Source organism: Octodon degus, unplaced genomic scaffold, assembly GCF_000260255.1.
Source record: "Octodon degus isolate 3935 unplaced genomic scaffold, OctDeg1.0 scaffold00017, whole genome shotgun sequence".
NCBI classification, from domain to species: Eukaryota; Metazoa; Chordata; class Mammalia; order Rodentia; family Octodontidae; genus Octodon; species Octodon degus.
The window spans coordinates 7,496,099-7,510,468 of NW_004524593.1; the positions used below are offsets into that span (position 1 = coordinate 7,496,099).

Sequence of the window (14,370 nt, forward strand, 5' to 3'; positions counted from 1 at the left end):
GGCCCGCCCCCTGGTGGGCTGAGCAGGTCACACACGCGCACACACACACACACAAATAAATAAATAAAAATAAATTTTTTAAAAAAGAATCATGTTTAACACACGAGTATAGATCACCATATTGAAAAGGATCCCAGAAGAAAAGAAAGCAGAAGAGAAGGCCAAACACCTCAGCGTACGTGCCCTATGCTCTGGAGTTGTAGTGCGTCCAGGGTGCTGCGACAGCACAGGCAAGATCTGTTATGCAGATTCCTGAATGCATCATGCACCTACCACGAACAGCAGGTGGGCACTGCATAATTTTCTTCATGAATAAAGGAGAGATGCATTAAGAAACAGAAAAAAAATAAGGGAATTATAGAATTCTTTTACCTCCTCTCTAGAAAGCTAATAATTGTGATGTCTGCCAATTTAGAATAGAAATGTTTAAAAACACAAAAATCCAATTCAGGGTACTCTCTTTAAAAGTCAGCTAGATTTATCAACAAAGGAGAACAGACTATTGTGTGAAATGCCTTTTTGTTGCCTTGTTCTTTTTCCTCTCTTACAGAAAGACAGTGAACATGTGAAAAGAAATGCTAATGATGGCAAACTCTGGAGTTTTTACTAATGCTGTAAGTAGGCTTTTTATAGAGCAGCAAAAATGTGAACCATAAAATAGATAATACTGTTAAACAGTACCAACAAGAAACTATTCCATCTGACTATAAATCCCCTGCACTAAAAACTCATGCTTGAGTGTCTTGCAGTCAGAACTGAGGGGTTTAAGATAACACATACACAGTCGCACACCCATATGTTATATACACACACAAGCACAGAAGAAGGTGATCGTTAGTAGTTTCATCCACTCTATGGATGACTTGTGAAACTCAAGAATAATCAAATCAAAGGATAAGCCCCTACAATCAGTCACGATTATTTTTAAAACTTCTTTTTCAATTCTTAAACTAATCAGTTAATAAGTAAAAATAACAGTATTTGTAGAATAATCCTAACTTTGAAGAAGAGCCTACGTGTGATACAACAGGGTACCAGGCAGTGAGAAACAGGGGTAAAGAGCTTGGTGATCCCTGACGAATACAATTGTGAAGGGCTACTAAGATCACTGATAGCTTCTCAAGGAGCTTTGCAGCTGGTTGTCGTGCCTAAAATTTAGACAGTAATTTGTTTCTTTTTTTTTTTTTTATATGTATGACACTACATTTAGTTCACTAGCAAATTCATTTGACACTTATCCCAAACAATTCTGAACAAGTCTGCTTCATCACATCTTCATTGCAGTCTCCTACATCCCACCAACTACTGTCTCTGTCCTGAGAAAAGCCAGTAGCATCTTTTTAAAGTTACTATTTCATTTTTTATTAACACATATTAACTGTACATGTTACAACAGTGTTGTGTGAAATTCCAACACACCACACAGAGTGCGTTGACAAAGCCAGCCTCCCTTTAGCTACGCTCTTCCGGGCCCCTACCATCCTCACCTCCAGCAATCATTATTCTACTTTCCCACTGACCTTCCATAGGAGAGAGAACATTTGGCACTTGTCTTTCTGTGTCTCGCTTATTTCACTTAACTTAATGTCCTCCAGTTCCATCCACTTTGCCTCAAATGAAAGGGTGTCCTTCTTCTTTATGGCTGAGTAATATTCCATTGTGTATTTCTACCCCATACCCTTCATTTATTCATCTGTCGGTGGGCACCCTGGATACTGTGAACAGATCTACCATGGGATCCAACTGCTCTTATTAACTGCTCATCCAGCTGCAACTCTTACCCAGTTGCAATCCATGAACTGCAGGAACCAAGGAGTCAATTTTTCTAGACCTAATCAGTCTCTCAGCTCACTAATCGTAATTCCTCCATAAGCTATATGGACTGGCTGTCAATCTTGTATCTTTTCTAAATGTTTTTGCTCACCATTCAGCATCAATCTTAATTTAAATGCCATTTCTTTGCAGAGCCCACATGACCACAGTTTAAGGTCCTGTACTTCTCTAGTCACTTTACATGGCTCTAGTCCCCTTCCTTTCACTAGCCTGCCTCTTTTCCCTCCTTCCCTCACACCCCTTCTTCCTTACTTTCTCCCTCCATCCCCCTTTCCTTTCACTAGCCTGCCACTCTCCCTCCTTCCCTCACACCCCTTCTTCCTTTCTCCCTCCATCCCCCTCTTACCTCCTTATCTCTCTCTATTCTTACTTTTCCCATTTTCCCCCTCTAAAGATTGAGAATTGTGTATTCTTGGCTTACCACTGCACTGGACTGAGTAGGCACTTACTGTTACATGAACAGATTGCCTGCTGATGCCATACACAAAGAGAGTTCTAAGACCTGATCATTCACTCAGTGAGTACTTCTTACACACCTGCATATTCTAGGCATGAGACTATGAGACAGAGGAGGTTACTCCGCCTCTGTGCAGCTACACTTAGCCAGGGAAGACTGAGGACAAACAGGTACATGATCAGGCAAGAAAAATTCAGGCTGTGATAACTTCTGGGAATAAAATCAGAAAGATAATTTCAAAGAGAGTAATGATGGGCTTGTTCAAAATGGTCTATTAACCAAAACAAGCAAGTGAATTTTTCAATCAAAGTATTGTAATTTTTAAAAATCTTATTCTCCAAAATCTTCAGCAGTCACCCGAGACTCAGTGTGCAAAATTAAAATGATGACCAGTATTTTCTGCTTTACACATTTTCTTTGGAGGGGGGGGAACCTCTGATCTTTCTGTCATCTGTTGTTTTCCCCACAGTAAAAATAGTAAATTTTATTGTGAGTATGACAACTTGCCTTTGATCCACATCATCCCTGAGGTTAAGCCAAACCCTAATCCTGAGACAGAACGGCCAGGTCCAACTCAACAACACTCACAGGGCAGGAGGAGTTTTGGAACCACACTAAGATTCTGTTGGCAAGAAAAATGGAAAAAGTCACCAGTTCTGCACGCTGTGCCGCTGTGCCCCGTGTGGGTCCTACCTGGCAGGTCGGATTTCTCCCAGCACCTGCCTCAGATGTTGTGCCTCAGTGACAAGAAGCACCTCTGCGAGCTGTTCTAACTTCACTTCGCAGCCTTTCAGTAAGTTCTATCCCTCTGCAGTTTCTTTGCTGTGCCAAGGAAGAATCCCCAGGTGCAAAACGCACTGCAGTTTCCACGCTGCACTCGGCTCCCCCTCCCCAGCCTCATGCCACAATCAGAAATAAGACCCCAGACCTGCACAGCAATGCCAAGATGTCCTGCAGCCAATCTTCCTAGTCTTTCAAACCCACCTACATGGTCAGGAAAACAAGGGCTTAAAAATACAATGACTATAGAGATAGCTAGGTGAGGTAAGAATTTTGTTTGCTTTAACGACCTATCAGGCGCTGAAAGAATTAGCTGAAGAAAGCTGTGAGCACGCATGTGAAAAACAGTACCTATGTAGGGAGACTATGGTCGAAATCAACCCTGCACCCTTCCAACAGGACCTGTCTTCTCACAGAATTCTGGGGGCTCTATACTGGTGTTATCCCCATTCCATACGTGTAGAAACTGAGGCACAAAAATAAAAAGTAACAGAAAATATTAATAATATGATTATCAAAATATTAATGCAATCATAAGGGTCTTAATTAAACTTAGTAAATATTACTGATACTCCAGACTACCCAAAGGCAGTAATAACTTACCTTCCCCATTGAAAATAACTACATAAAATGACCTGTCCTTATTATTTTGGAACCCAAAACTATAGATATTGAAGGGGTGAGTGGACATGGAGCAAAACTATCACCACCTCAATTGGGGATCAAGAGGTTTGGATGAACTTTTTTTTTTTTAAATGTTTTGATGCATTTGCTGTACACATTGTTATATTCCTCATAAGGAGTTGGCGCATGTATGTAATACATCTTACTTTTTTTTTTGAGGGGGTGGGGTTTTTTTGGTACTGGGAACCAAACTCGGCACCTTGCGCTTACCAGGCAGGTGCTATGCCACTGAGCTACATCACTGGCCCCCATAACACATCTTACTTCTTCTTTTCATCTCCTCCTTAAACATATGAATTTGTTTTTGTTTTCAATAATTTCTACATCTGTTTTGCATTTTTAAAGTTTGCCTCCAATACAATGCGTAACTATACTCAATAAATCAACAGAAGATCATATTTGTTATTTTCTTGTATGATATAATTCAGCTAATTTTACTTTTACAAAGGTTATTTCAGGTATTTTGCATCCGATTTGCTTTTTGCCTTTGCTTGCTTGTTGTTCATTGTTATTTATTGTTGTAATTTCCTCTTAAAATTAAGTTTGGCCACTTTCCTTCATTTTTACCATATCATTATCCCCCTCCTTTAAAACTGTTCATCATGGGTTATTTCCCATTCCTGGAACTACCAGTTAGACATCTAAGTGCTAACAAATCACCTGTAAAACATCTTTCTATCAACTCTCTCCCTTCTAAAGAAATTAAAATACAATCATATAATTTTCGAGGAAAAAAATTATGTTTCACATTTCTTTTAGTCCACACAACTGTCTTTTCTAATAGCTACAAATATTTCCCCATATTTTAGAGAGATTAAGTAATTTACCCAGGATCAAAGAGCTAGTGAGTGATGAGATGGGATTTGGCCCTGTGCCCTGTATATTTTTTTCAGTAAAACGCCCTTCTCCCCAGTCTGACCTCACCAGAAAAGAAAACCAGGCATAGTGTAGCATAAGCCAACAATCTAATATTATTTAGGAACCGTGCCATTTCACTCTTAAAGAGCACCTTCACTGTGACATTTAGACATCCTTGACCTTCACGATGACTTCAGAGCCATCAGTCTCACTCTATTTGTAAAATCTATGATGAGGACCAAAGTCATCATTCACGTAGGTCGCTTCTGTATCCAACAAAAGAAGAAATCACAAAAGATCCCGCAGCCCAACTTAGTCTAACACACTGTGTGTCTGTAGGGAACGGGACCCAGGACAGCCCCCCCCATGTATACTGAAAGCCAAGGATGCTCAATTCTCACATAAAATGGCATAGTACTTGCTTATAACCTATGCAGAGCCCAGGGTATACTGTAAGTCTTCTCTAGATTACTTATCATAACTAATATGATTATGATGTAAATGCATTATCTACAACTTGTTACACTGTATTTAGGGAATGAAAAAAAAAAAAATATATATATATATATATATATATATATATATGTATCAGTATAAAACGAAGGTTTTTTCTCAACATTTCCCATTGCAGCTGGTTGAATCTGTGGATGTAGAACCACAAGGATACAAGGAAAACTCATATTGAAAAAAATATTGAATAGGAGCTAACTTCCTAATTATAGTATCAGTGCTATTTCTACAAAAGAGTCAAATAGGTCTTCTAACAATTGCAGCAAGAGGAGTCTGATGCTCCTCGATGAAACTATCCCCATTTTCCACCCTGCTTTATTTCAGGGAGATGACACATGGAACATCAGGGCACTGTTTTATCAGAAAGAAAACTGGACCAGGAGTAAAACAACAGATTTGACTCAGTGCCTCAGTTGCTAAACCTGGGAAATCATTCTGTGTCTCACAGATTCTAACAACCTAATAAATTATGTTAAGTGACAAGTATTCTGTGTGTGGTGACAAGCACTTAAAACCAGCATCACTGCTAGTAATTCAACTATTTTCATCAATACAATTTATAATTATCATTATGTCTCCCACATGTCAGGTCAAATGTGTACTATGAGGAGATCAATATACACAGCTGTGGCTTATAAGTGCATTGTTAACATGCAAGACGTAATTGCCTACTTGTCATTTAGAGTAACTTGCATCACTGTTCCACAATCATATACAAAGCTTGGGGAGCAGGGCTGGCTTCATGCATATGTGATCTGGGCAGTCACATGGCACTTCGTGTGCAGGGGCCGTGTGTTTGTTTAATTTTCCACTGTCTTCACCTTGGAACTATTATCAGTATTTAAATAAAGCATACTGAACTTTTATTTTCTGCAGCACTTTACAAAATATCAAGCTGGTCCTGCCATAAAGTTCAGGACTCATTCATTATTAAAAACCCTAAAGAAAATTGGAATAGACGGTCTTTATCTCAATCTAATTAAAGCCATTCATACTAAATGGACCAAAAAAAAAAGAAAGTTTTCACTTTAAACTAGGAACAAAAGAAGAATGTCCACTATGACCACTACTATCAAGATAGTTCCTGAAACATTAGCCAGAGCTATTAGACAAGAGAGAAAAATAAAAGAAAGAAAAACAGGGAAGGAAGAAGTAAAACTATCATTCACACATGACAAATTAATCTACAGGGAAGACCCCAAAACTCCACCATAAGACTCCTAGATTTAATATCCAAATTTAGTTGCATGATTATATACAAAGTTAATACTCAAAAATCAATAGTATTCTTGTACGCAAACAACAAACTCACTGAGAGATAAATTAGGGAAACCACACTTTCACAATAGCATCCCCAAAAATGAAATACTTAGGAATCAATCTAATAACAAAGGAAATAAAGAACTACATATGGAAAATTATAGTACTCTGAAAAAGGGGATCAAAGAGGATAACAGAAAGTGGAAAGATCCCTTGCTCATGGATAGGAAGAACAAACATTGTGAAAATGGATAAATGGACATTTTCCCAAAATTGTTATACAGATTTAATGTACAATCAAGATATCATTAGTAGGGCCAGGGAATAGGGCTCAGTAGAATAAAAGTAGAATAGGGCTCAAAAGAATAAAAGCTTCCCTGACAAGCACAAGAGCCTGAGTTCAATCCCCGGTTCTGGGAATAATAATAGTAATAATAATAATAATAATAATAATAATAATAATAAAATTGGGGGCCAGGGAGATGACTCAGTAGAATAAGCATTTCCCTGGCAAGTGCAAGGGACTGAGTTCAATCCCTGGTTCCACCAAAAAAAAAAAACAAAAACAAAAAAAAAAAAGGTAGCATTAGTGTACATCACAGATCTAGAAAAAACATTCATAAAATTCATTTGAAACCAGATGCAACCTAGAATTACGAAGGCAAACTGGGGTAACAAAGGCAAGGCAACAGGCAGCAGAATCCATGACTTGAAATTATGATACAAAGCAACTGTAATAAAATCAGCATTGTATTGGGGAAAAACATAGATTTGAGGACCAATGGAACAGATTAGAAGATGCAAACACAACTCCAAACACACTCAGTCACCTTAGCTTTGACAAAGTGACCAAACATGTTCACAGGAAGAAAGCAAGCCTCTTTAATAAACAGTGTTAGAAAAGCTGACTTTCCACATGCTGAAGACTAAAATTAGACCCATGTCTGTCACTATGCACTAAAGTCAAAATGGATCAAAGGTCTATTTAGTAAAACAGAAACACTAAAGCCACTGGAAGGGCTGGGGAGACAGTTCAGTTGAATAAGCACTTGCCTGGCAAGTGCAAGGGCCTAAGTTCAATTCCCAGTTCCGCAAAAAATTTTTAAAAAAGCTTCTATGAAAGAAATTAGGTAGAAATCTTAAAGACATAGGGGTAGGCAGAGGCTTTGTGAATAAAACCTCAACTCCACAGGAAATATTTCAAAGAATCAACAACTAGGATCTCATCCTATTAAAAAAGCTTTTGTACATTGAAAGAAATCACCAACAGAGTGAAAAGATAACCCAAAGAGTGGGGAAAAAAATTAGCTAATGGCCTTCAGACAATGGACTTCCTTCTAGAACAGATGAAAAACTGAAAGAAAAAAAATCGGATCCCCCAAATTTAAAGACCCAATCAAAAACTGGGCATCTGAGAGGAATACACACTTCTCTGATGAGTACAAATGGCAAATAAACGCATGAAGGATGTTCTATACTATCGCTCATTTGGCAGATGCAAATGAAATCAACACTGAGATTCCATCTCATCCCAGAAAGAATGGCTTTCATCAACAAGTCAACCAATGACAAAACATTGGAAAGGCTGTGGGGACAAAGAACTCCTTCTCCACTATTACTGGCAATGTAGACTGTGGAAATACAAAAACTGTGGAAATCATTGTGAAGATTCCTCAAAAAACCAGAACTGGAGATTCCATTTGGCCTAGCTATTCCCCTTCTGGGTATTTTCTAAGAATAATTAAAAACATCTTACCACAGCTATATCTTTGAATCCATATTAATAGCAGCAAAATTTGTCATAGAAAAATCTTGGACACAACTCAAATGCCCATCATCTGAGGAATGGACAGAAAATATATAGTATTTTCATACAACAGAATACAACTCAGCTATAAAGAAGGAGAAGCTTGAGACATTAGTAGGGAAATGGATGCAACTTGAGTCCACACTCATAAGTAAAATAAACCGGTCTCAAATGTGTAAACCGGTCTCACATGTATATTGTCTCTCTAGTGTAAGAAGCTGAAAGAGTAAATAAGACCCAAAATGTACAACAGATGACACGAAATAAGAAGAAAATGATCAAAAGGCAAACAAAACTAGAATGGAGGAAGGGAGAAAAGAAGAAAGAGAAAAGAAAAAATAAATAATAAAAATATATAATGACGGTCATACACGCACAAGATAGCTGTATTGCTAGTTTCTATTAACTCATTTAAAATAAAGCTTTATGCCTATATTGTTTAATCAATTCATGTCTATATCTTGTAATCTGAGCAACTATTTTGAAGATAACAATATGCAATGTACCCACCATTGTTACTCTCCTACAATCTTGTTTTGAGATTTTATGCCTTTTTTATTGTTTATCTTTCTTTTCTTTAGTTTTTTTTTAAAGCCAAGTCTTAGGTTCCCAGGAGTGGGGCAGTTTGAGAAAAGGTGGGCTTATTGAAGAAAACTCTCAGTTATTTGTACAAGGACGAGGCAGAGGTAAAATTCTAGGACCGCAGATATAATTCAGACCCACCCTCTCATTTTGGTTGAAGAAACTGAGGTGCTCAGAGTTTCAGCAATCCTCCCAAGGTTCTTGCTTACCAGTGAGTGCTGTGTTCTCTGTGATCTGTATAATAAATGACCTGCTCTGGAACATGGGCAGATATTGTCACAGATGTCTCTTTCTTAATCAGCTCCTCCTCTTTTACTGCTCTCTGGGCCATGGTGCATTCATATGGTAACTCCTCTACGTTTTCCCAAAGGCCCTGAAATCCATCATGAAGAAAATGGAATAACCCATTATATCAACCTGAGTGTTATGGGATTTTTTTCCCTTGGCCATTTATCTTCTATTATTACCAGGCTGCTGGTGAAATGTACCTGAGAATAACCTTCAAACAGATGCTATGGACTGTGCATTGATGGTTCTGATTCAGAACACATCTGGGGTGTTGTGTCATCTATCTATTAAAATGTTTCCAAAGGATGAAGACTCATTGATAGATAATGTCTTGTTTACAAGCACGTCCTTGGGTATCAGACACTGCAGTCGCAAAGCATTTCAAATGCCTTCTGCTCCAATCATTACTTTATGTTCACTGCATACAAATAAGATTGGATTCTGAATGCAAATTATCTTTCAAGTCAGCTGATTCAGCCTGCCAGAGCTCATGGAAAAATGAACCAGACACTACAGGAGGTGAAAGTTAGCCTCTGGCTTGGAACCAGGAAATGGTATTGAAATCTATACAAGAACTAGTCAACATCCTACCTCCCTTCTTGGTCACACTCAACATATCCATAGTATTTTTAGTTATTCCTTTGTACACTAGAGTTGTTGCCATAGTGATCATGATGTGCATTCTATTTTTGAATTTTTAACTGACACATAAAAATATATAAACTGAACACAGTAGAGGGGTACCACCTAACATTTTGATACATGTATATACTGTATGAGGCTTAAATGAGATTAAATATATTTATAGCTGAAATATTTGCCATTTCCCTGTAGTGAAAACCTTCAAAATTCTTTCTTCTAGCTTTGTGAAATGTACAGTACGTTACTGTTACCTGTATTCACTCTCCCGTACAAGAGCATGCCAGAACATCTCTTATCTTAGGACTCGCTGACCCGCCTCAACCTATCCCATTCCACCCCGCACACCCCACACAACCCAAACTGTGCTAATCACATTCTACTCTAAATTTTATGGGATCAACTTCTTTGGATTCCACACACAAATGAGATTATGTGGAATGTGTCTTTCTGTGCCTGGCTACTTCATTTAATATGGTGACGTCCAGCTCCATTCACGCCACCAAAAGGAGAGGATTTCACCTCTTTTTAGGGCTGAATAGTACTCTGTCATGGACACGTACCACGTTTTCTTCATCCATTTATCCGATGATGAACACTGAAGTCGCCTCTGCTTCTCGCCTCTTGTGAATGTCCATGATGGTGAATGCAACAGGGCACATGTCCCTCTGGATGCTTGTTCATCTGCTCACAAGCACCCCTCAGGGGGCGGCTGCTGCGTCGTACAGTAAGTAGTTCTATTCCTAATTTTGTCAACTATTTTCATACCATTTTCCATAAAAGATAAACTGATAACATATGTTCTAAGCTTATCACAGTTTTACCTTGACTTATATTATATCTCTTGATATGTAACTAAGACACTTTTAACCTTTTGATCTCATGTATAGACCCTCCTTTTGTTGTTGCTAAGGTTTTACTTTTACCTAGGCTATAATCTCCACAACACACTGTTCTCAATTTAAATACGAACATTCTACTGATTTTAAATCATTTGAAAAGAAGTCTTCATACATATGTACAAACTAACAGTATCCTTATTCATACTTATTTCCAGGAAAGCTAAATGTCCATTTGGCATCATTTCTCATTAGGCAGACCAACTCCACTGTAGCATTTCCCATACTATGGAAATCCAGACGCAAATTCTCTTAGTTTTCATTTCCTTGAAACTGTTTTCATTGTGTCTTTGTTTAAAAACCACTGTATTATTGAGACTGGGCATGGTGGCGCATGCCTATAATCCCAGCTCTTAGGAGGCTGTAAACAGGCAGATATCTATGAGTCCAATCTAGTAATGAGACCTTAAACACCCTGTAGACCCTTCCCTAAAATACAAAAACAAACCCACCAAATACTGCATTATTATCTTTAATATTAAATTCTAGATTATCTGAGTTTCCAGCACTAAAAAAGTCATCATTCCATTATTGTTGGTCTCAACTGCCCAGTTATGTGTCAGCTATTTCAAACTCTTCTCATTTTTACTCAAAAGTAATTCTTGTCATTTTTATTCACTGGATGCTTCTTTCTCTGACATTAAGTTTTCCTTTTGTGGAACCAACCAAAGTGGCACACGCCTACAAGCCAAGCACTTGGGCTGAGGCAGGAGGTGAGTCCCAGCCCAGCCTAGACTACACAGTGAGTTCAAGGCCAACCTGAACTACACAGCAAGACCCTGCCTCAAAAATTAAAACCAAAAAATGAAGAGATTTCCTTTTATGGATGTTCCTAGGAATTTTTAAATATTCATCAACTGAGATTTCTACAATGGTGAAGTACTGTTTTAGAACAAATTTAAATAATTTTCGGGGGCCAGGGAGATAGCTCAGTAGAATAAGTGCTTCCCCAGCAAGGGCCTGAATTCAATCTCAGGTTCTGAAAAAAAAAAAAAAGAGGAAAAGCTTTAGTGTGGGAGAGATGGCTCAGTAGAATAAGCACTCCCCTGGCAAGCGCAAAGGCCTGAGTTCAATCCCCAGTTCTGCCAAAAAAAAAAGAATGAAAAAAAAAACAAATAATAATAATAATTTTCAAAGTTATTTCAACTATGTCTTTCTTCATTTTTTTCTCTTCTCCTGTCAAGAGCTACATTAAAACTATGTCAGACTACTGGATTCTCAGAGCACTGAGAATTTGATCATTTTTCAAATCCATTCTTTTGTTGTGCCTCAATTTAGATGACTTTTATTGTCTTCTCACCAAACACACTGTTCATTCTTTTTAGTGTTTTTAGTGTATGACTAATTTCATCCAGTGATTTTTTTTTCTATTTCAGATACTATATATTTCAATACTTAGATTTCTATTTGTTTTGGGTTTTTTTCCTGTCAGTATTATTTTTCCTAAAAATCTTCATTTTTTATCCAATATAGTAATCTTTTCTCACAGACTTCTCATATATTTATTATAATCAACTTAAAGTAATTATCTGCTAATTCCAATATACACATTATACATAGATCTATGTGTACTATATTAACTTTTCTTGATGAGGACTAGTACTTTTTGACCTGCTCAGGTCAAAATAACTTTAGATAATATGGTGACACGTTGATGAGTCATTATACAATTTTATTATTTTGCTACCTTTCTTTGAAGAATACGGTTTTGTACAAGCCAAGAACTAAATTACTGATGAATCACCTTCAGTATGTTGAGAATAGATATTATGTTTTGTAGAATACGCTTATTTTGGTTAGGCTTTTAGTTTTTGAGAAAATCATTTAGTTCTCATACACTCACCTCAATTATTATTTCTTTCATACAAGATGTAAATACTCAATGGCTGCACCTGTTATAGCCCATAGGAGTGAAGGAGATAATGTGCTTCCATGTGGAAATCTCTAAAGGAGGAAGAACGCTATAAGAAATGACATTGTTAAAATCTCTCAAATAGTGGCTCATTTACCTGCAAGAATAAATTGCTGTGTGATTTATGAATTAGAAAGTCAGTGAAGTAGAAGAAAAAAATAAATTCAAAAATAACTACAGTTCAAGATGGGTGTGGTGGCACATGCCTATAATCCCAGTACTCAGAAGGCTGAGACAGGAGGATCACTGCAAGTTCCAGACCAACCTGGGCTACAAAGTGAGCTCAAGGCCATCCTGAACTGCATAGAGAGACCCTGTTTCAAAAAGACAAAGAGGAGGAAAAGGAGAAGAAGGAGGAAGAACAGGAGGAGGAGAAGGAGCAGGAGCAGGAAGAAGAGGAGGAGGAGGAGGAGGAGGAGGAGGAGGAGGAGGAAGAAGAAGGAGGAGGAGGAGGAGGAGGAGGAGGAAGAGGAGGAGGAAGAAGAAGAGGAGGAGGAGGAGGAAAAGAGAAATAACTAAAGTTCATTTCTACCTAGAACTACTTCACACACACACACACACAACACACACACACACACACACACAACTTTCGTGCCCATACATATTATAAACATAGGAATTTGGAAAATATTAAATGGAGAATTAAACTCATTTAAATTGATAATGAACCATCTCAGTGGCAGAGTACAAACTTCACTAACTTGCCAAAAGGAGAAGAAAGAAAATGTGGAGGACAACATTGCCATCTTAATCTTATAGATTTAAAAGATACTTGGGCCGGCCAGATAGCTCAGTGGACTAACGCACCTGCAGGGACCAGGGTTCGATCCCAGGCGTGCAGTGTCGGCCCTGACCCTGTGGCACACCAAGATGGCAACTGAGACTGGGCATGGTGATACATGCCTGCAATCCCAGAGCTTGGGAGGCTTTCTGAAAACCAATGAGTTCACTATGAGTTCAATCTATGTAGTGAGACCCTGTAGATCCTGTACTAAAATACATAAAAATAAATAAATAAATAAATAAGATACTTGATTAAATAATGAATTACTATAATGAGGTCTTCAAAGAGTGTTCATGAAATCACTTTGAACTCAGTTCACTCTTAGCAAAGTATCTCTACCAACTAAAACAGCATCCTAACAACACCGGTAGAAGGGCTGCAGTTTTCTAGTGAAGGCCCACTCTGCTAAGAAAGGAATACGCAATGGCCTGCTGTGCCCTCTTCACAGCTTATTCACTCTCTACTAATGTCACGGTACATGACGTACCCCCAGCCCCCATCCCTTGCTATAGTCACAAAATCCAAGTCTGAACAACTGTCTTTCTGATCAATGTCACTGGCATGAAATTAGGAAGAGAGAAAATCGTAAATACTGGAAATAAAACGTTTATAAGATGAACAGTTCTTTTCGGAAAGGTAGATTTTAGGATATATAGCTGGAACTGATGGGGCCATCTTGCCACTTCTGAGAATGAAAATGAGGGCTGAGAAATATAGAAGGAAAGACTCCTTACGACTTCATGTAAACCCCAAATTCAGCAATTCTGATATTCCTGAGCTTTCAGTTAGTTGAACCAGTGAGTTGCTGTTCACTTCCCTTAAAGACATGTCCAGTTGAACCAGTATTACAGAATGAAGGGCTGTAATGACTCCTTCCCAAAATCCCTATGCTAAAATTCCAACTTTCGGGTAGCGCTACGAAAAATGCAGCTTCCTAAAGATTGGCATCTTGAGAAGAAGGCACGCCAGAGAGCTTGCGCTCTGGCCATCTGCCCACAGACGTGCACTGAGGAAAGGCTACATTAAGAACAAAGAGCAGGCTGCCTTCTGAAAGCCAGAAAGGGGCCTTCAGCAGAA

The 14,370-nt window shown here is 38.3% G+C and overlaps 1 protein-coding gene across 9 annotated transcripts in view; it reads right to left on the reverse strand.

Annotated features, from left to right (window-relative positions):
* Positions 1-14,370, reverse strand: part of Rgs7 (regulator of G protein signaling 7) — a 544,505-nt gene that overhangs the window by 379,909 nt on the left and 150,226 nt on the right. Inside the window, exon 2 of one of the 9 annotated variants that reach the window (XM_023710290.1) lies at positions 8,981-9,144. The exons of the other annotated variants lie outside the window; for them this stretch is intronic. The gene's annotated coding sequence lies outside the window, so the exon portion shown is untranslated. The remainder of the gene's footprint in view (positions 1-8,980; positions 9,145-14,370) is intronic. 9 annotated transcript variants of the gene reach the window in all.